We start from the raw sequence: 22,357 nt of genomic DNA, 5'->3' as shown, positions 1-22,357 counted from the left end.
GGTAGATGGAAAACCGCCTTAAAAACCATCCACAGGCTGGCTCGCACACCGAATTTCGACACTAATCTTCCGTGCGGATTGGTGCCGGGGACCAGCGCGCCTTCCTGCTTGGGAAGCAGCACGTTAGACAGCGGGCTGCATTTCTCTTGGAGAACAGCGTTTTTTTTATTAGTTATAAATAAACATGAGCAGCCACCACCACAAGAAACTTTCTTTTTATGAGTTTACCGGTTTCGGTCAGTTTTAGATCATTTTCCGACCTCATACCGAAATACAACTATTATATCCAAGATAATGAGTACAGGAGAAAAAACACAGTCCATTGAGTTACTTGAGAATACTCCTTACATTCAAATATTTCTAATTCAATGGGAAAATCTGTTTGCAAGAAGACGGATTAGCGGTACCATAGCTGCTATCTTTGGTAATCATGTAGATTTACACTTTTGCATAAACAATCCACAGATCACGAATAAAATGTATATTTCAAGAGGTATGTTGATGACATTTTGTTGTTATATGGAGGTTCCAAAGGCGAGGAGCACTCATTAACATTTAAAATAACGCTCATCCTAATCTTATTTTTACAGTAGAACACGAAAACAACAATAGTATTAACTTTTTAGATTTAACCGTTTCAGATTGGAGCAGTAAACATTGTTTTGCCATTTACAGGAAGTCGACTGCTACTGATGTAACTTTTAATGGTCATTCATGTTAACCTTCTAAATACAAAAAAAGTCTTTTCTTTATCTGATTCACGGATTGCTTAAATTACCTCTGGAACCAGATGCAATCCAAAAAGAAATAAAATTTTGAAGCAATTTGTCAAAGCTAACTGCTTTAAGACCATTGAAGTTGACTATCTGTTTCGTAAATTGCAATAACGTGACAATAGCCTACCCCCCAACAGCAAATTTACGGAAATGACAAACACCGGCTTAATTTCTGACGAAATTAATAAACTGTTCAAGAACGCCAACCTTACAATAGCCTTTAACACCAATAACCTTTTGCAGAATAGGCTGAAACATACGGTGTTTATAAAATATTATGTAAAGACTGTGACAAACAGCGCATTTACCAAACGGGTAGGAACTTCGCTACTCGATATAATCCACATACTTCAGGTACAGCTTGTAATAAATTAGTATCTGACCAATACCTAACATATAACAATCACTCGTAAGGATCTATAACGAAGAAATTAAAACTCCTTTACACTGCACCTAAAGGATTGTTACTCAACACGTTGCAAGACATAGAAGTTTATGCTGATTACAAAAATAAACGCTCATCCGTACTCAACGATCAAGTAGAGTTCAAAGAAAAATACTACTATGTTCGTTTTCAAGGCTTACTATAGAATGTTCCTGCTCTTCCGTTTCCCTCTTTTATTCTTTCTTTTACTTTTTTGGAATATCCGCATGACTGTCATAAGCTTTGTGCACTTTATTCTAAACAAATGTATTCTTATGTTTTTACACTTTTTACTCAAGACGATCTTAATAGGCCCAGTTTGTCGCCAGTGTCTTACTTCATGCAGTTTGATGATTGTGCCCTAGGGTAACTAGAGAACGCTATCTTACTTCAGTTCGTATTTAGTCCTCTTTTATTTCTCCAAATAATAATTGTAACTTCATACTTTCTGCTATTTTACAGATTTTTCGTGACTGTAAATAAAGGCAATCACAGTATCTTTTAAATTTTGAATGCTTATGTAATTATTTTACGTCTGTCACTATTTAGATGGATCCATGATGCATCATATCGTAATGTTGTAACTTATATTCCCGTACATCTGACGTTCTGTACCCCTGTTTTATGGAATGACTGTAAACAACTACGTCCACAGTTTTTTAAACTTCAGTTTTCTCACGCTCATTGTTTGATGTCTTTGGATATCTCGATGGGTCAATGAATTTGTGCCATACTTCCTTTAATGTAACATCATTTTTTTCCCCTTTTGTATGCTTTAGGTACTATAATTTATTTGCTAACGTGTTTGTTCTTGGTTAATGTCATCTGCGGAAGCTGACATTTATTGCGATATTCGTCTCACCGGCATGCTGATAATTGGTAATATCTAGTCACTGTCTGCAACCTTGAAATCGGCTTCTGCGAAAGGGGCACATTGTCTCCTCCTCGCTGCTTCGATAATAAGGAACGGCATCGGCCAAGAAGTATTTTTACTGGCACTACAATTAACGAGCAATATGCAATCACTTGCTTGCATTTCTGCGTACAAGAAGGTATCTGAAATCCAGCCACTGTTGCAACTCTTTCTCTTCTGCTGGATGGCTCATATCGAAATGATTACGCCGACTACATGGGAACGATTAGCGTTGCCTATCTTCCATCTTTGCTGCCATACAGTCTACGAGTCTGCAATAAATCCCCACACATAGACACCGCTGTCCTCAAAACACACACACATATATATATATATATATATATATATATATATATATATATATAGAGCACTCCGCTGTGGCCGAGCGGTTCTAGGCGCTTCAGTCCGGATCAGCGCGACTGCTACGGTCGCAGGTTCGAATGCGGCCTCGGGCATGGATGTGTGTGAAATCCTTAGGTTAGTTAGGTTTAAGTAGTTCTAAGTTCTATATACATTATTCTAACAACATATATGCCAGATTGGCTATAGCTGATGCAATGTGGTATGCAATAGTCGGAGCATTGCGTGTTTAAGCAACAGCTGCGTTGTTCTCCTTGGCGGTTAGTGTTTGTGGTGTCGTAGCCACTGCTCCGTTCACAGCCACCGTTTACTGTCAGGGATATATTATTAATTATTATTTATATAAGTCATATTTTATATATCTCTACATCCGTCTAATTCAATTACACTGACGCACCAAAGATTGGTACAGGCATGCGTCTTCAAATACAGAGATATATAAACAGGCAGAATACGGCGCTGCGGTTGGCAACGCCTACATAAGACTACAATGTCTATCGGAATTATTAGATCGGTTACTGCTGCTACAATGGTGGGTTATCAAGATTTAAATGAGTTTGAACGTGGTGTTATATTCGGCCCACGAGCGCTGGGACACAGCATCTCCGATGTAGCGATGAAGTGGGGGTTTTCCCGTACGACCATTTCAGGAATGTACCGCAAATGTCAGGAATCTGGTGAAACATCAAATGTCCGACATCACTGCGGCCAGAAAAGGACCCTGCAAGACTGGGACCAACGTCGACTGAAGAGAATCGATCAACGTTACAAAAGTGCACCCCTTCCACAAATTGCTGCAGATTTAAATGCTGGATCATCAGGAAGTGTCAGCGTGCGAACCATTCAACGAATCATCATCAATGTGGGCCTTCGGAGGCGCAGACCTACTCTTGTCCCCATGCTGACTGTACGACACAAACGTTTACGCCTTGCCTGGACCCATCAACACCGACATTGGACAGTAGATGACTGTAAACATGTCGCCCGGTCGGACGAGTCTCGTTTCAAATTGTACCGAGTGGATGAATGTGTACGAGTATGGAGACAACATCACGAATCCATGGAACCTGCGTGTCTGCAGGGAACTGTTCAAGCTGTTGGAGGCTCTGCAATGGTGTGGGGCATGTGTAGGTGGAATGATATGGGCTCCCTCATACGCCTAGATACGACTCTGATAGGTGACGCGTACGTAAACATCCTGTCTCATCACCTGCGTCCATTCATGCCCATTGTGCAATGGGAGGGACTTGGGCAATTCCAGTATGAGAATGCAACACCCAATACGTCCAGAATTGCAACAGAGTGGCGCTAGGAACACTCTTCTGAGTGTAAACACTTCCGCTGGGCACCAGACTCGCCAGGCAGGAAAGTTATTGGGCATACCTGGGATGCCTCGCAAGGTGCAGTTCAGAGGAGATCTCCACCCTGTCGTGCTCTTACGGATTTATGGACAGCCCTGCACGATTCATGATGTGAATTACCTTCGGAACTGCGTCAGACATTAGCCGAGTCCATGTTACGTCGGGTTGCGGAACTTCTGCGTGCTAGCGGGGACCCATACACGATATTAACCAGGTGTAGCAGTTTCTTTGACTTTTCATCGTACATGTACACACTCCAAAGTGATGTCTGAAGACGATCTAAAACAGACAAACTCTAACCTCATAAAAAGGAAGTTTCTTGCGGTTGTGACTGTTCATGTTTATTTTTAATAGTTTTTGTATTATATTCAGCCTCTTCTGACCACGTTACAATCAAGTTGAATTTTAAGAAAAGAGTTAATTTTTTTAAATTACATGTCCTATCACTGTAAAACTCTGGTGAATATGAAGCCAGCTGAATTGATTATAGAATTAATACTCATTAAATTATGCTTCTATCTGACGTGTTTACGAAAATGTTTCAGTTGTTTCTGTTGTGGGAATTCTAATCAGCTGCTCTCACATGTATGGAAAAGTCTTTACATTGGGAGAAGTTTTAAAAGCATGACGAATATCTTTGTTTTTATAGTACTTCAGAGAGATGAATTTCAGAAACAATATTTTGGTGACTGAAAGGCTATAGTGAAGTATAAAATGAATGTGAATGAAAAATACATATTCCGATTATTTGAAAAGAACCATTGAATATACAGATGTTGAGCAACTTTTAATTTCAGGTTCAAAAATAGCTCTGAGCACTATGGGACTTAACTTCTGAGGTCATCAGTCCCCTAGAACTTAGAACTACTTAAACCTAACCAAGCTAAGGACATCACACACATCCATGCCCGAGGCAGGATTCGAACCTGCGACCGTAGCGGTCACGCGGTTCCAGACTGTAGCCCCTAGAATCGCACGGCCACTCCAGCTGGCTAACTTCAGGTTCAGTTGCTAGCTCAGAAGCCTACATTCATAGATGTTGGTTGAGTGGCTGATTAAATATCATCGTTAGTTTTACATGGAGCGAACTATATGAACAACTGAATATTAAGCCACCACTGGGCTGTGGACATTAGTCTCCTTACTCACTATATTCTCCCTAAAATGTGAATAATCTGTAAGTATTCATGTCATCAACAATGTACAAGCAGTAAATATCAGATGGAAACCGGACAGCACGCGGTTGATTCACAAACTACATTCTGTACCAACATTTAATGCGTTTAAAGGAAATCCTTTTCACTTCATCCATTGATTGCGTTCTTTATGAACCAAAGTTCATCCAGCGCGCCTCAGTTGGTCACTTTTTGGACACAGGAGAAGAATTTAACGCACTCCGGATCATATGGACCAACAATTTAGGCAGTGTCTTTTAGCAGCATATCTGAACAATGTCACTTCAGATATTTAGGGAGGGTTGACGGTTTTCAGCGAGCAAATCGTTTAAGCATCTTGTTGCGAGTTCGTCGGGATAATCTGAGCAGTTCTCTTAGGTTGTTCATAGATGATTCTGTAATTTACCGTCTAGTAAGGTCATCCGAAGACCAGTATCAGTTGCAAAGCGATTTAGAAAAGATTGCTGTATGGTGTGGCAGGTGGCAGTTGACGCTAAATAACGAAAAGTGTGGGGTGATCCACATGAGTTCCAAAAGAAATCCGTTGGAATTCGATTACTCGATAAATAGTACAATTCTCAAGGCTGTCAATTCAACTAAGTGCCTGGGTGTTAAAAATACGAACAACTTCAGTTGGAAAGACCACTTAGATAATATTGTGGGGAAGGCGAGCCAAAGGTTGCGTTTTATTGGCGGGACGCCTAGAAGATGCAACAAGTCCACTTAAGAGACAGCTTACACTACACTCGTTCGTACTCTGTTAGAATATTGCTGCGCGGTGTGGGATCCTTACCAGGTGGGATTGACGGAGGACATCGAAAGTGTGCAAAAAAGGGCAGCTCGTTTTGTATTATCACGTAATAGGGGAGAGAGTGTGGCAGATATGATACGCGAGTTGGGATGGAAGTCATTAAAGCAAGGACGTTTTTCGTCGCGGAGAGATCTATTTACGAAATTTCAATCACCAACTTTCTCTTCCGAATGCAAAAATATTTTGTTGAGCCCAACCTATATAGCTAGGAATGATCATCAAAATAAAATAAGAGAAATCAGAGCTCGAACAGAAAGGTTTAGGTGTTCGTTTTTCCCGCGCGCTGTTCTGAGGTGCAATGGTAGATAGATAGTATGATTTTGGTTCGATGAACCCTCTGCCAAGCACTTAAATGTGAATTGCAGAGTAATCATGTAGATGTAGATGTAGATGTAGATAACTTTATTAATAAATCTTACGATGATAGCTCGCCAGTGAAACCGCGGAACGAACCTCGGAGTCATCCACGCTGCCGCTTAGTAACGCTAAAAGTTATGCTGCCGTCGTAAAATTGTTGGGCAGAATCTCTCTCTGTCTCTCTCTCTCTCTCTCCCTCTCACTCCCCCCCTCTCTCTCTCTCTCTCTCCCTCTCACTCGCCTTCATTTTCGTATATATTCCAGCACTTACTGTGACTGATTTTTTTCTGTTGACAGCAAGTCCAATAAATGGCGTAAGTTGAAGAGTATAAGCACAGTTTTCCTCCCACTTCAGTGCCATCTGATCAATTAATTGGATTTTTTGTGTGCGTATCTGATGGTACTATTCAGTATATTTTTGTTTTTTGGTCTGTGCACGACTCGTATTTACATATCTTTATAACCTCCCCTGCTGTCCTTAAGGTGTGTTGTTGGCAGGATCATAATCAGAGTGATAAAGCTAGAGGCCAAAGTTAATTACGCTTGCAGGTATGAGAGGAAGCCGATACCTTGATCAAGGTCAAGACTGGAAGCTGCAAGCAGGATACCTACTTCAGAAACAGCAGACGTCATTTTCTTCAAGTGTTGCCTGGTCTCGGAGCATGACTGAAGATGCAAGTAAGTTATTTGGATTATGTGGGTCATGATGTAGACCTGTGTATGGTCGTGAACACTCAACTCAAACCTCGAATAAGATCAAACGTAGAGCACTGTACAGGTTAGAGACAGGACAGGATGATAGCGGGAGGTGGAACTGCAAGTTTTGTAGCAGTTAGTGCCGAAATGATGGAGTTCCCAGTTCGCTCTACGAACAATGGAAACTAGAGCCATCGCAGTTAAAGCAGCTCAATGGACTGGGTGTCATCTTTATCGATACGTGCCGACAACCAATGAAACATCTGTAGGGTGCTCACGCACGTCAAGGGTTAGGAGGAGCTGTTTGTGCCTAGCGACCTGAACGCCAAACACACGAGATGGAACTCAAGAACGGCCACCACAAGCGGAAGACACGCTCAAGTGTGTGGGTGAGTGCAGCCTACGATCTGTCCCCACAGCAAATAAACATCTCATCTCCTTGATATTTCAGCAGTAAGAGGAATTAGCGACTTCATCACTACTGACGTTACGAAAGCGCTTACATCCAAACACTAATCTGAGATACTTATATGGAAACGGTTCTGTTCTTCCGGACATGTCCGAAAGAACAGACACAATATCCATATAAGTATATAGTTCTGGCAATACTGGCCATGACCTTCCTCTTCTGTGCGGATGAACATATATTCCCCGACCTCTTATGGGACTTGGTAAGAATGTCTTCCATGAGTAGTGAGTGTGTTGGGATGGGACACTACGATTGTAGTGTGTGGACATACAAGGTGAGAATGTGGGTCTCGCGGGAGGCGTGCGCGAGATAGTCCCTGCAGTCACACTATCCTCTGTGCCCTCGGTGGCTCAGATGGATAGAGCGTCCGCCATGTAAGCAGAAGATCCCGGGTTCGAGTCTCGGTCGGGGCACACATTTTCACCTGTCCCCGTTGATATATATATATAAACGCCTGTCAGCAGCTGAAGGTATTAATATATAATTCTAACTAATCTGAGATATTTCGCGTTAAGGAAGAGCCCCTTAAATACCACCCAGAGGTTGAATGCAATAAGTAACCCCTGGTCAGTTTCTAAAACCATGTTATAGTACGCCTGTCTACAAACATTACGGAAGCATTGGTCTTCTCCGCTCCAGAAAACGAAGGGACACAACGCCCAGCATCGTCTTTCCAGGACATGACTAAAGAACTAAACAGGCTAAACGAAAGAGTAGCCCTCCTCAGAAGACAAATAAAGGTAGCCTTCTCAGAATTCTGAAACGGTAGATACGAACACAGACGTGGAACGTGTTACCTTACTCCACTGGATCACAAATACGCTTTCCAGCGCTTAGAATCCTGCTGGAACTGTTTACAAGCCAGACGACGAAGCAAATTGCCTCGCTGATGTTTACGGGGCTAAGAATCCACCGACTGAAGAACTTCGCGATAGAAAACACACCCACAAGGTAGCGGACAGAGTCTCCGTCTACTTCGCTGCAGCAGAAGAGCACGAAAAGGAACAGCAGCTTCCACCGGTGACACAGCAATATATTTTCTCTATTATCAAAGAGTTATTGAAGAACAAAGAACTAATCCACTATGGAATAATTGGCAGAATGTTGAGAGAACTAGCGAGAGAAGCTCATGAGATCATCGCCACTGTTCTCAGTCAAATTTTCAGAACAAAGTGCGTTTTTCGATTATGGAAATATGCTATTGTGATAGCTATCCTCAGTCTGGGCGAACCAGAAACCTAAAGTCAAATCATCTTGTTATCATTTGTGAGTAGTGTCTTCGAAAGACTTCTGCTGTAGCGACTGAACCAGAAAAGCTCCGATGAAAATATTTTGCCACTAGAGCGATTTGACTTCTAGTAGGCAGCAACTCCTTCCTTGTCTTGGAAGAAGCGACTCCTGCATTTAAAAATAAGACGTTATCCAGCGCTGTCTTCTCAAGTTCATCTCGTGCGTTCGGCAGCATTTGGAACATATGTCTATTGTAGAAGCTCAATGAGCTAATCATGCTTCACTTCAACAATACGTACGCAGTCCCACCTTGAAAGATATCCGCGGTGTCGGGAAAGGTGCCACTAACCCCAGCCAGGCGAGGTAGCAACAGCATGTAGGGTTTTAAGACGGCGATGACACTACAGCGTAAACTGTCAACCTTGGGCATTCTTTCGCACAGCGATATGAAAGCAATATACGAAATGAATTTATAATGCTTGTAAAATAAAATGCCCATTACTTGAAAATGACATCACTTAGGTGGCAGCCGTTTTCCTTCACACACATTTCAAGTCAATTTCGGAAGTTAGACACCTGTTTAAAGATAGTCCCTGAATTCAATTAACTTCTTCCATCTTCCCAAATCTGATCCTTTAGTTCCTAAGTGGTGTGTGGTGTGTCACACCGGAAGATCTGAGACAGCATATGACCCCAAAGGAAGAAGTCACACTTTGAAAAGTCAGGGTGTCATGGAGGACAGGGAACGTCCCCGTTCTTGGAGATGAAATGAACAGGAAATATGTTCTGAGGCGAGTTAACGGACCGCTGCCTCATATGATATGTGGCCCGTCTTGTTGGAAGAATGTGTTTCCATGTACAGAAAGTTTGGCAAGCTGTCGTACTATGAAATGGCACAGCATGTGGAGAGAACATTATGTATTCTCAGTAACAACATCGCTGCTATCGTCTCCAAGAAAATAAGGCCCTTTGGTACCAACCTATGACACGACACCACAAGCTACCACTATATCACTGTGTAGTGACGATTCACGAAGCATTACAGCACTTTCACGTGACCAGTATCCGACCCGTGTCAGCTCCTTTTCCTTTTACAGATTGCCTGCCTCAACATAAGTTCGCACCCGCGTATAGAATGCGTTGTTCATCTATGAGACATGGTGGTGGCGTCGCGATTGGGGAAGCGAACTGATACTGTGCGGAATTGGGATCGGTGGTGCTTGGGCGGCAATATCCCCCTCTTTCGGTGTCATGGGGGTCACGTGCTAGGCAGACTGACTTTGGACATTGCGAAGTTTTTGTGAGTACAACGGCTCTCTTATTTTACAACTCACTCAAATCTTCCGGAACTGATTTGCAAGCGGTCGGTTTTTAATGGACACTTGCATAAATTAATGACAGTATAATCAGTTTGCATATTTCATGACGAAATGAGAGAATTATTTACTTATTAACAATGAGGATGGCATTGCTGATCTTTACTAAAGCACGATAAGGCAATAGGGAGGACGCCGATTGGATGGCGTGATGTAGGATGAAGATACTGATTTCAGAGACAAGAACTGTCATTGGACGGTAAAAGTAAGCTCTGTCCTACAGCTTAGAGTGTGGACCTTACTTGCCCTGGGGACAGAGTCGAGTCCTCTCCAAGTGAGGAAGAACTCTATCTCTGTGTGTCCCAGGCTGCACACATTAGAGGCATATTTATAGTCATCAGTATTCCTACTGGCTTCATGATGCGGCCCGCCACGAGTTGCTCTCCTGTGCCAACCTCTTCCTCTCAGAGTAGCACTTGCAACCTACGTCCTCAGTTATTTGATGGATGTATTCCGCTCTTTGTCCTCCTCTGCAGTTTTTGCCCTCTACAGCTCCCTCTAGTACCATGGAAGTGATTCCTTATGTCTTAAGAGATGTCCTATCATCCTTTCCCTTCTCCTTGTCAGTGTTTTCCATATATTACTCTCCTCTACGATTCGGCGAAGAACTTCCTGATTCCTTATCAGTCCACCTAATTTTCAACATTCGTCTGTAGCCCTTTATCTCAAATTCTTCGTTCCTCTTCCGTTCCGGTTTCCCCATAGTCCATATTTTACTACCACACAATGCTGTGCTTCAAACGTACAGACTCTGAAATTTCTTACTCGAATTAAGGCCTACGTTTGATACTAGTTTGACTTCTCATGGTCAGGAATGCCCTTTTCGCCAGTGCTAGTCTGCTTTTGATGTCCTCCCTGTTCCGTACGTTATTGGTTATTTTGCTGCTTAGGTAACAGGATTACTTAACTTAATCTACTTCGTGACCATTAATCCTGATGATATGTTTCTCGCTGTTCTCACTTCTGCTACATCTCATTACATTCGTCTTCTTCGATTTACACTCACTCCATATTCTGTACTCGTAAAACTGTTTCTTACATTCAGCAGATCATTTAATTCTTCTTCACTTTGACTCAGGGTACCAATGTCATTAGCTAATTGTATCGTTGTTGCTCTTTCACCTTGAATTTTAACTTCCACTCCTGAACCTTTCTCTTATTTCTATCAGTTCTTCTTCGATGTACAGATTTAACAGTACAGGCGAAAGACTGCGTCCTAGACTTACACCCTTTTTAATCCGAGCACTTGGTTCTTTGTCGTCAACTCTTATTATTCCCTCTTGGCTCTTGTACATACTGTATATTATCCGTCTCTCCCTACAGCTTAACCCCATTTTTCTCAGAATTTCGAACGTCTTCCACCATTTTATATTGTCGAACGCTTTTACCAGGTCGACGAATCGTATGAATGTGTCTTAATTTTTCTTTAATCTTGCTCCCGCTATCAAACGCAACGTAAAAATTGCCTCACTGGTGCCTTTACCTTCCCTACAGCAAAACGGCCGTCATCTAACACATCCTCAATTTTGTTTTCCATTCTTCTGTGTATTACTCTTGTCAGCAACTTAAATACATGAACTGTTCAGCAGATCGTGCGATAAATCTAGCATTTGTCAGCCCTTGCAGTCTATGCCATTTTGTGGATGATATTTTTCAGAAAGTTAGTTGGTATGCCATCAGACTTATACATTTTACACACCAACGTGGTTTTGTTGCCACTTCTCCCAATGGTTTTCGAAATAGAATGCTGTCTACCCCTTCTGCCTTAGTTGTTCATATGTCCTCCGAAGCTCTCTTAAACTCTAATACTGGATCCCTTATCTACTTTAAATCGACTCCTTCTTCTACCACATCAGTCAAATATTGTCCCTCAGAGATACCTTCAATGTAATCTTTCCACCTATCCGCTCTCTCCTCTGCATTTAACAGTGGAATTCCTGTTCCATCTGAATGTTACCAATATTTCTTTTAATTTCACTAAGCTTGTTTTGACTTTCCTGTATGCTGAGTCAGTCTTTCCAACAATCATTTGTTTCTCGTCACATTCTTCGCGCTGCCATTTCGTCTTAGCTTCTCAGCACGGCTTATTTATTTCATTCCTCAGCAACTTATATTTCTGTATTCCTGAATTTCCCTGAACATTTTTGTACTTCCATGTTTCATCGATCATCTGAAGTATTTCTTCTACTACCCATGGTTTCTTCGCAGTTACCTTCATTGTACCTATGATTTTCTTTCCACCTTCTGTAATTGGTCGTTTCAGAGACGTCCATTCCTTTTCAACTGTACTGCCTACTGAGCTGTTCTTTATAGCTGTATCTATGGCCTTAGAGAACTTCAAGCGTATTTCGTCATCCCTTATTACTTCCATATCCCACTTCTTTGCATATTGATCCTTCCTGACTAATCTCTTGACCTTCAGCCTACTCTTCATCACTACTACATTCTAATTGGAGTCTATGCCTGCTCCTTGGTGCGCCTTACAATCTCTGTTTGACTTAAATCATCACGCATCGACTGGACTTTTACAACTATATATCACCCTCTTGCGGTTCTTGAACAGTGTATTCGCTATTACTAGCTGGAATTTATTACAAAACTCAATTAATCTTTCTCCTCTCTCATTCCTTGTTCAAAGCCAATATTCCCCTGCAACCTTTTCTTCTTCTCTTTTCTCTACATCTGCATTCCAGTCCCGCATGGCTATTAAATTTTCATCTCTCTTTACATACTGTATTACCCTTTCAATATCCTCATATACTTTCTCTATCTCTTCATCTGCAGCTATCGACGTCGACACGAGTACCTGAACTATATTTGTCGGTTCTGATAAGGTCAATCCTGTCACTGAACTGTTCACAGTAACGCACTCTCTGCCCTACCTTCCTGTTCATAACGAATCCCACTCCCGTTATACTATTTTCTGCTGCTGTTGATATTCCGCCGGCCGGGGTGGCCGAGCTGTTCTAGGCGCTACAGTCTGGAACCGCACGACCACTACGGTCGCAGCTTCGAATCCTTCCTCGGGCATGGATGCGTGTGATGTCCTTAGGTTAAATAGGTCTACGTTCTAGGGGACTGATGACCTCAGAAGTTAAGTCCCATAGTGCTCAGAGCCATTTGGACCATTTTGATGATATTCCCTATCTTCATCTGACCAGAAATCCTTCTCCCCAATTCACCTCACTGACCCCTACTAAATCTAGATTGAGCCTTTGCAATTCCCTTTTCAGATTTTATAGCTTCCCTACCACGTTCATTCTTCTGACATACCACGCCTCGACTCGTAGAACGTTATCCTACCGTTGGTTATTCAATCTTTCTCTGATGAACACCTCTACCTTGGCAGTCCCCTCCTAGATATCCGAGTGGGGAATTATTCCGGAATCATTTTCCAATGCAGAGATCATCATGATTTATCAGTTACAGACCACGTGTCCTGTGGATACACGTTATGTGTCTTCAAAGCAGTGGTTTCCGTTATCTTCTGCATCCTCATGCCGTTGATCATTGCTGATTCTTCCCTTCCACCATTAGGACTAGTTTCCAACCGCAAGGGCAAGAGAGTGCTCTGTCCGCCCTCCCGCCCTCTTTGACAAGCCCGTTAGCAGAATGAGGGGCACTTCCTATGCCGGAAGCCTTCGGCCGCCAATGCTGGTTATTAATCAAATTTAAACGTATGGGGGTTTCGAATCCGGGACCGATGATGTAAAGGTTACTAATTAAAGACGGTATCAAAGACCCACGAGAGCCAATGCATGATAAGAAAATAACGTGGAAGCCGATTGGCTGGCGTGATGAAGGAGGAAGAGACAAGAGCTGTTATTAGATGGTGAAAGCAAACTCCGTCCTGTAGCTTAGAGGGTGGGGCCTTATTTTCCTCTGGGGACAGAAGCGAGGGGCAGTCAAGCCTGGGTCCTCCCCGGTGAGGACTGTATGTCCCAAGCTGCACCCATTAGAGGCATCACTGATTCTGAATTTTAGTGAATGTGCCAGCGTGTCTCAGAAGTGTCAATCCATCAGTCAGTCCGAGGAGTGTCGAATTTAATAAGCTTCACGAGCGGTTGATTCATCCGAACTACAATTTATACAGATTGCTCACTGTCTTTATCTGGCCAATGGGTAAGCAGTAGATCTCATTCGCAAAGAGTAGATCAACCAAGCAGTTTTACCGGAAGAGCGGTTCTAGGCGCTACAGTCTGGAACCGCGCGACCGCTGCGGTCGCAGGTTCCAATCCTGCTTCGGGCATGGATGTGTGTGATGTCCTCAGGTTTGTTAGGTTTAAGTAGTTCTAGGTTCTAGGGGCTGATGACCTCAGAAATTAAGTTCCATAGTGCTCAGAGCCATTTAAACCATTTTGAACTAGTGAGAGCAGCCACAGACCTTGTTGGACACGCAACAAGGTGGCGTGTGTGAGTCGTTCTCGTATATAATAGCAACTTACAGTGATATCGCTGCACGACAAAATACTGACGTAATTCATGAAAACGCGTTGACTTTCATTCTCCATTAGCTGTGTTCGAGTCAATCAGGTTTAGGCAGGATTTGGGTACCTTACTCACTAATATCAGTGCCATCCATTTTGTCAAATTGCTGTCAGTTTCCATTTAGCAAATTTTATAAGCGTGAATAGCTTTTTAAAATCAATTTACCGGTCCAAACTCGACAGTTAAGAATATTAAGTGTATTAAATGTGATAGATTATTCTATACTTTGTAGAAAACGCGTTTTATATACACTCTTTTCTCTACCCTCTAGTCGCTTCAGTCTAGAATCGCGCTGCCGCTACGGTCGCAGGTTCGAATCCTACCTCGGACATGGATGTGTGTGATGTCCTTAGGTTAGTTAGGTTTAAATAGGGGACTGATGACCTCAGATGTTAAGTCCCATAGTGCTTAGAGCAATTTGAACCATTTTTGCGGCAGTGTCGACTGAGAAATGATGGCCCGGACTTACACGCACGTTCAGTCTGTTCCAGCAGCGCGGACAGTATGGTATATGATGCCTTATGGGTCTCTTGGAACGTAGTTTCCCCGCAGCTGTGCTTCTACACGCCACGCCGGACTACAACATCATATCCAAGGAGCTCGCAGGTCTCCAAGTTACGTAACTGTAATCTTTTAACGGGTTCATGTACCTGCTGTTTTCATTCTAAAGGCCTAAGCGGTCAGTGGAGGTTGCCACTCTCTAACTTACGTAAGTGTAATATAGTAACTCTTTTATGTTACTGCTGTTGTTCTCACTCTGAGCGCTTAAGCACCCCATTACGCTCGTTCGGTAATCCTTGTTTTAATAGTATAATATGTTTTTCAACTTCGCCAAGTTTTTTCAATTTCTGCAGGAACCTTCTACTCTTGTAAACGGCTCATTTCTTTAGTTTAGTAGTTTATTTAATGTGACAGCCCCCCCCCCCCTCTCTCTCACTCTTTTAATGTCGGAGGCTTTGGATACCTCGCTCTCCGTTTGGCCACATTGACATTATTTCGTAGGTGCGGTAACTAGATGAATACAGATTGCTTCAGTTATTCCTTATCTTGTCATGTCGTCGTCCTGTTGGGTTTTGTTTATTGCGTTTGGTGTCAAAAATCTCGTAAGAGGGTAAGCATATAACCTGCACTGCGAGTCTTAAACCTCGTGCTTAGGGATAAGTTTCCTTCATACTGGACTAGAACAATAGCAATAATTCAGGCCGTCGAGCGTTCATTTCTTGGTTGTTTAAAAGTTGAGTCGGTCCGGGGGGCATTTGTGCAACTTTCTTGTCAAAAGCAATGTAAAATTGTATTTAATTTATTTGCGCCCATTACTGTTCTCGCAAGCTGTGCCTTCTGTTAAAATATGCACAGTCTGTGGTTTAAATGATACCATTTGGTCGTAATTTGTCATTAAGTGTTTACTGTTTATGAGGTTGTCTATAAAAGTTACAATTTGATAAAAGTCCTGTTTAATTTTATAACTGTTGTAGCATTCCAACTATTGTTCCCCTTTTAATCGCTGTTTATTGTAACTGGTGCTGATCTCATAAATTGTTTATCTTAGTGTATTTAGAGGTCCTTTTTTTAATTTTAATGAAGAGTGTAAAATGGCCCAGTTCTTTCATGTGTTTGATTTTGGTTTAGCCACACCCTTGAAAGTGACAATTCAATGTAGTCGTGAGCGTTGTTTCTGGGTTAAGATAGAGAATTTTTCCTATTGCATCATTCACCATTTCCTGAGTTATTATTTTTAGTCACTCTTGTTTGTTTCATTCTATTTGCTTACTGTAATTCATTAGTGTAATTAATTCTGTCCTATTTGCAACAGCATTATCAAACATGGCGTCGTCTGTTGTCATGGTCTTTTCTTTCCTTAAGAAAAATGATTTGGCTTATGAGACCGGGATACGACAGTTCCCTTCAGACGGCCGGCCGGAGTGGCCGAGAGGTTCTAGGTGCTTCAGTCTGGAACCGCGCGACCGCTACGGTCGCAGGTTCGAATCCTGCCTCGGGCATGGATGTGTGTGATGTCCTGAGGTTAGTTAGGTTTAAGTAGTTCTAAGTTCTAGGGGACTGATGTCCTCAGAAGTTAAGTCCCATAGTGCTCAGGGCCATTCGAACCAATTTCCCTTCAGACGGAAGTGTCACTGAGTTAGTGGATGGTTTCCGTACGGCCTTGGACAGTCCGTTGATCCTCACCCTGACACCATACGCGGTGTCGATGCCGCACTATCTGATAGGGCTGCTGCCGTAATCAACCCACCCGTAAACAAGTTTATACGATGAAGCCCAACTAATTCACTGGCCAACCGTCTGAGCGAGGTTAAGAAGATTAAACTTAGTTCCGAACAGGGTAAACTGGCCCAGGGTATGCATGCGCAGGTGTGAGATTTGTAAGCTAGTGTTAGCCGATTTTGTCTAGAAGACTTGGGAATGGCGACTGCCGAGCAGGAATCTTCATCCGGACAAGTAATGCTTGAAAGCAGTGGTCAGGTAGAAGTCTGGCTTCAACAATCAGCTGGGGATATTTCTGGCAAATTGTCTCACCCATTGCGCTCTTTGTTCCAGGATATAAAGCAACTTTCGTTGGAGAATCTCAGCAAGGTGGATTCCGTTGTGTCCCTTACTGTTAAGTTTGAATGTCATGCTAACGCTTTGGAGATATCACATTGTATTTCACTTCAGTTATTGCATACTTTGATACGGGGCATGTTTAGCCATATATTTTCCGAAACTTGAACCGTCTGCGGAAGCGTATTATTGAGTTTAAGTTTTCGCCTCTTATTAAAAATGAACTCGAACGGAAGCACTTTTGGCGGGTTCAGGACACCTATAAAACTTTGGCTCGGTATTATGAGCAAATTCGGTCCGCAATCTCCGACTGAAACCGGAATAGTTGATAATACACCGAAGCGCCAAAGAAACTGGTATACGCATGCGTAGTCAAATACAGAGATATGCAAACAGGCAGAATACCTCTCTGCGGTCGGCAGCACCTATACAGGGTGAGTCACCTAACGTTACCGCTGGATATATTTCGTAAACCACATCAAATACTGACGAACCGATTCCACAGACCGAACGTGAGGAGAGGGGCTAGTGTAATTGTTTAATACAAACTATATAAAAATGCACGGAGGTATGTTTTTTAACACAAACCTACGTTTTTTTAAAAATGGAACGTTAGTTTTGTTAGCACATCTGAACATATAAACATATAAGTAATCAGTGCCGTTTGTTGCATTGTAAAATGTTAATTACATCCGGAGATATTGTAACCTAAAGTTGACGCTTGAAACCTCCGACGTCCAGTTGCGTGTTGTAAAAACACGGGCCACGGTCGGCGAGCAGCATCTGCAGGGACATGTTTACGATGACGACCGTGTTTACGAGTGTGGCTGTAGTGCACTGTTATGGTTTGGTCTAGCTGTCGCAGTATCCGCATTTAGCGCTTGCTGCTCTTGTTATTCCGCAGTCGTCTCCACACGCAGACCAACTGTAGTATACCGTGTTACCAGACGTCTGTGATAGTGTAGTGCTGTAGGAACCGTGACCATGGTGTATTCGAACTCCGAAAAGGCGGATATGATACTCATCTATGGCGAGTGTCAACGAAATGCAGCTGAAGCCTGCAGGGTGTATGCAGAACGGTATCCGGACAGAGAGCATCCAACGTGCCGCACATTGCGAAACATCTACCGCCAACTGTATGCAACAGGTATGGTCGTAGCACACAAACGGGTCCGTAACAGGCCTGTCACGGAGAAGCGGGTGCAGTTGGTGTGTTAGCTGCTGTTACCATGAACCCACACATGAGTACACGGTACATTGCGAGAGCAGGTGGACTGAGTCAAAGCACTGTCATACGCATACTGCATCGTCATCGCTTTCACCCGTTTCATGAGTCGTTACATCAGCAATTACATGGTGATGACTTTAATCATCGAGTGCAATTTTGTCAATGGGCATTAACAGAGAATACGTTGCAGTTCTAACTGTTTACCGATGAAGCGGGTTTCACAAACCACGGGGCAGTGAATCTACGGAACATGTATTACTGGTCTGTGGACAATCCTCGCTGGCTCAGATAGGTAGAGCGACAGCGACCGTGGACTGTAAATGTATGGTGCAGAATCATTGACGACCACCTCATTGGTCCTCACTTCATTGCAGGGGCCCAAACAGCTGCAACATATATCGCGTTTCTACAGAATGATCTGCCAACGTTGCTCGAAAATGTCCCACTGGAAACGCGTCGACGTATGTGGTATCAGCATGACGGTGCACCTGCACATTCTGCAATTAACACTAGGCTGATGCTTGACAGGATGTTCGACGGGCGTTTCATAGGACGTGGATGACGCATAAATTGGCCAGCCCTTTCTCCTGATCTTACACCTCTGGACTTCTTTCTGTGGGGTACGTTAAAGGAGAATGTGCACCGTGATGTGCCTACAACCCCAGAGGATATGAAACAACGTATTGTGGCAGCCTGCGGCGACATTACACCAGATGTACTGCGGCGTGTACGACATTCATTATGCCAGAGATTGCAATTGTGTGCAGCAAATGATGTCCACCACATTGAACATCTATTGGCCTGACATGTCGGGACACATTCTATTCCACTCCGTAATTGAAAATGGAAACCACGTGTGTACGTGTACCTCACCCCTCACGGTAATGTACATGTGCGTCAGTGAAAAAGACCAATAAAAAGGCGTTAGCATGTGCACGTAATGTGCTGTTCCAGTCTCTTCTGTACCTAAGATCCATCACCGTTCCCTTTGGATCCCTACGTAATTCGGTGTTCTCCGATACAAGCGATCGAACAGCGGAGGAGCGGTACTAAAGCGTCAACTTTAGGTTACAATATCTCCGGATGTAATTAATATTTTACAATGCAACAAACGGCACTGATTACGTATTTGTTTATATGTTCAGATGTGCTAACAAAACTAACTGGGTTCCATTTAAAAAAACGTAGGTTTGTGGTAAAAAAATACTTCTGTGCATTTTTGTATGGTTTGTATTAACCAATTACACTAGCCCCTCTCCTCACGTTCGGTCTGTGGAATCGATTCGTCAGTATTTGATGTGTTTTACGAAATATATCCAGCGGTAATGTTAGGTGACTCACTCTGTATAAGGCAACAAGTATCTTGCGCAGTTTTATATCGCTTTACGCTGCGCCGCGCGGTCAGAGGTGGCATGTCACGGTCCGCGAGGCTACCACCGCCGGAGTTTCGACTCCTTCCATGTGCATGGGTGTGTGTGCGTTGTCCTTAGCGTAAGTTAGTTTCAGTTAGATTAAATACTGCGTAAGTTTAGGGACCGATGACCTCAGCAGATATTTCCCGTAAGGCCTTACCACAAATTTCCTGTATGCTGCTACAATGGCTGGTTATCAAGAATTAAGTGAGTTTTAATGTGGTACTGTTGTCGGTGACGATCGATGGGACTCAGCATCTCTGCGGTAGCAATGAAGTGGGGATTTTCCCGTACGATCATTTCACGAGTGTACCGTGAATACCAAGAATCAGCTTCGACATCGGTGCTGCCGGGAAAAGATCCTTCAAGAACGGGACCAATGATGACTGAAGTGAATCGCTCAGCGTGACAGAAGTGCAACCCTTCCGCAAACTGCTGCAACTTTCAACGCTGGGACATCATTAAGTGTCGGCGTGCGAACCATTCAAAGAAACATCATCGATATGGACTTTCGGAGCTGAAGGCTCAATCGTGTACACTTGATAACTGCAGGACACAAAGATTTACGCCTCGCCTGGGTCCGTCAATACCGACAATGGACTGTTGATGACAGGAAACATATTGCCTGGTCGGACGAGTCTCCTTTTAATTCTATCGAGCGCATGCACGTGCACGGGGATGGAGACAACCTCATTAATCCATGGAACCTGCATGACAACAGGGGACTTTTCAAGCTGGTGGATGCTCTGTAATGGTGCGTGGCTTGTGGAGTTGGAGTGATATGGGACTCCCGATACTTCTAGATACGACTCTGACAGGTGACACGTACGTAAGCTTCGTGTCTGATCACATGCATCCATTCATGTCCGTCGTGCATTCCGACGGACTTCGGCAATTACAGCAGGGCAATGCGACACGCCACATGTCCAGAATTGTTACAGAGTGGCTCCAAGGACACTGTTCTGAATTTCAATACTTCCACTGGCCGTCAATCTCCCCAGACACAAACATTAGCAAGCATATCTGGGATACCTTGCAACGTGCTGTTCAGAAAAGATCTCCACCCTCTAGTACTCTTACGGATTTATGGGCAGCCCTTTAGGATTCATGGTGTGAATTCCCTCCATCACTACTTTAGACATTAGGCGAGTCCATTCCACGTGGTGCTGCCATACCTCTGCGTGCTCCCGGCGGAACTATACGATATTAAGGAGCTGCACCAGTTTCTTTGGCTCTTTAGTTTATATTGGAGGATATGAAGCTAGCCGACCGCTCACGTGTTACCTCCGCTAAAAGACGTTCCACCTTTTTTGAGTCAGAGGCAATGGTTTCCGCAATTGAGGGGTTAGGTTTCGCAGGCCAACGGCGTGGTGTTATGGAGTGTCATTGTCTGGACGTCCGTATGGATTCGGAAGAATACCGAGGTAATACGTTAAAAAGAGAGATTGCTTGGGGCACGTTTTCGATGCCATGAAACAGGGCATTTTTTACTGGTCCTGTTCAAGGGGAGGACAGTCGAAGAGGTATATTAGTGGGAAATAGATATGTTGGTGGATAACGTTATCGCTTACAGTTGTTGCATAAGTTATTTATGTTGGTGATGTATGTGTGTAATTTAAAAGTATTTGTTGCGTGCTACGTGGAGATAAACACGTTAACACACATTCGCATTTGTTTCTTTATTATTATTTCATATCCCCATCCCGCACATGTGCAGAGGGGTGGGCTGTCAGCAATACAGGCAACCGTCTCTTCAGCCAATTTGCAATAAAAATTAAATAAGACAAAAAAGAGAAACAGCGAATGAAGACACCTACACTGAATTTAAAACTTTTTAAAGGTGAAAAAATAAAATGCATCATTTTAGATATATGATAGATCACTTCTTGCACTGGTAGTTAAAAACAGCAACATTAAATGTAAAATGAAACAAAAAACTGCAGATGCAAAACATTTAAAACATGTTGCTGAACATTGGCATTTAAAAGTAGCAATTTCCTGACACAATAAAATGGAAAGACCTGACATGGGATAGTTAGTCAGTTGGTAATGAGAAAAAGTTTGGCCAATGAAGAGGGCAGGAATATGTTGGTCTAAGAACGGAGGACTGATCATAGTAGCGATTGGATAGGAGTGTTTGTTGGGACAGAAGAGGAGATGGAGTTGAGAAGAAAACTGATGGCAATAATAGTTATTGGGAAAAGGAGATGGGAAAAGAAAGGCCAATGGAAAAATAAGATATAAGGAAATGGGGGGAGGGGAGGAAGAGGAAGCGTTGATTATGTGCACTGCGTGGAGTGGACCTATACTTGATAGGATAGGTAATCTAGGGGCAAAGTTCATGATTTGTGAGGGGGATGGTACAAGTTTCTTTGGGAGAGCATGTGGAACGTGTGTAGGTGCAAGTTGATGGGTTGTGTTGGTAAACGCGCGGCAGCATATGAGGATTCGAAATTAGACGTGAAACAATAGGATTATTGGAGCGGATTTGGTGGATGATGTAGACAGTCTGGAGATGTTGAATGTGAGTGAGGAGAGGTGAGTATGTGATAAGTTATTGTGGGGTCCTTTCAGGAGAAGGCAACGGATGCAGAAAGCAAGGTGGAGTATATGTCGTTTGCATGGCAATGGATGAGACAGATCAAGGATTTATAAGTGTGGATGACACTGAATAGGCGCAATACCCAAGTCCGACAAGTTGGTGATTTAGTAGCTTTTGTTTATT

This window comes from Schistocerca serialis, chromosome 9, assembly GCF_023864345.2.
Source record: "Schistocerca serialis cubense isolate TAMUIC-IGC-003099 chromosome 9, iqSchSeri2.2, whole genome shotgun sequence".
Taxonomy (NCBI): domain Eukaryota; kingdom Metazoa; phylum Arthropoda; class Insecta; order Orthoptera; family Acrididae; genus Schistocerca; species Schistocerca serialis.
This window is presented reverse-complemented; position numbering follows the sequence as displayed.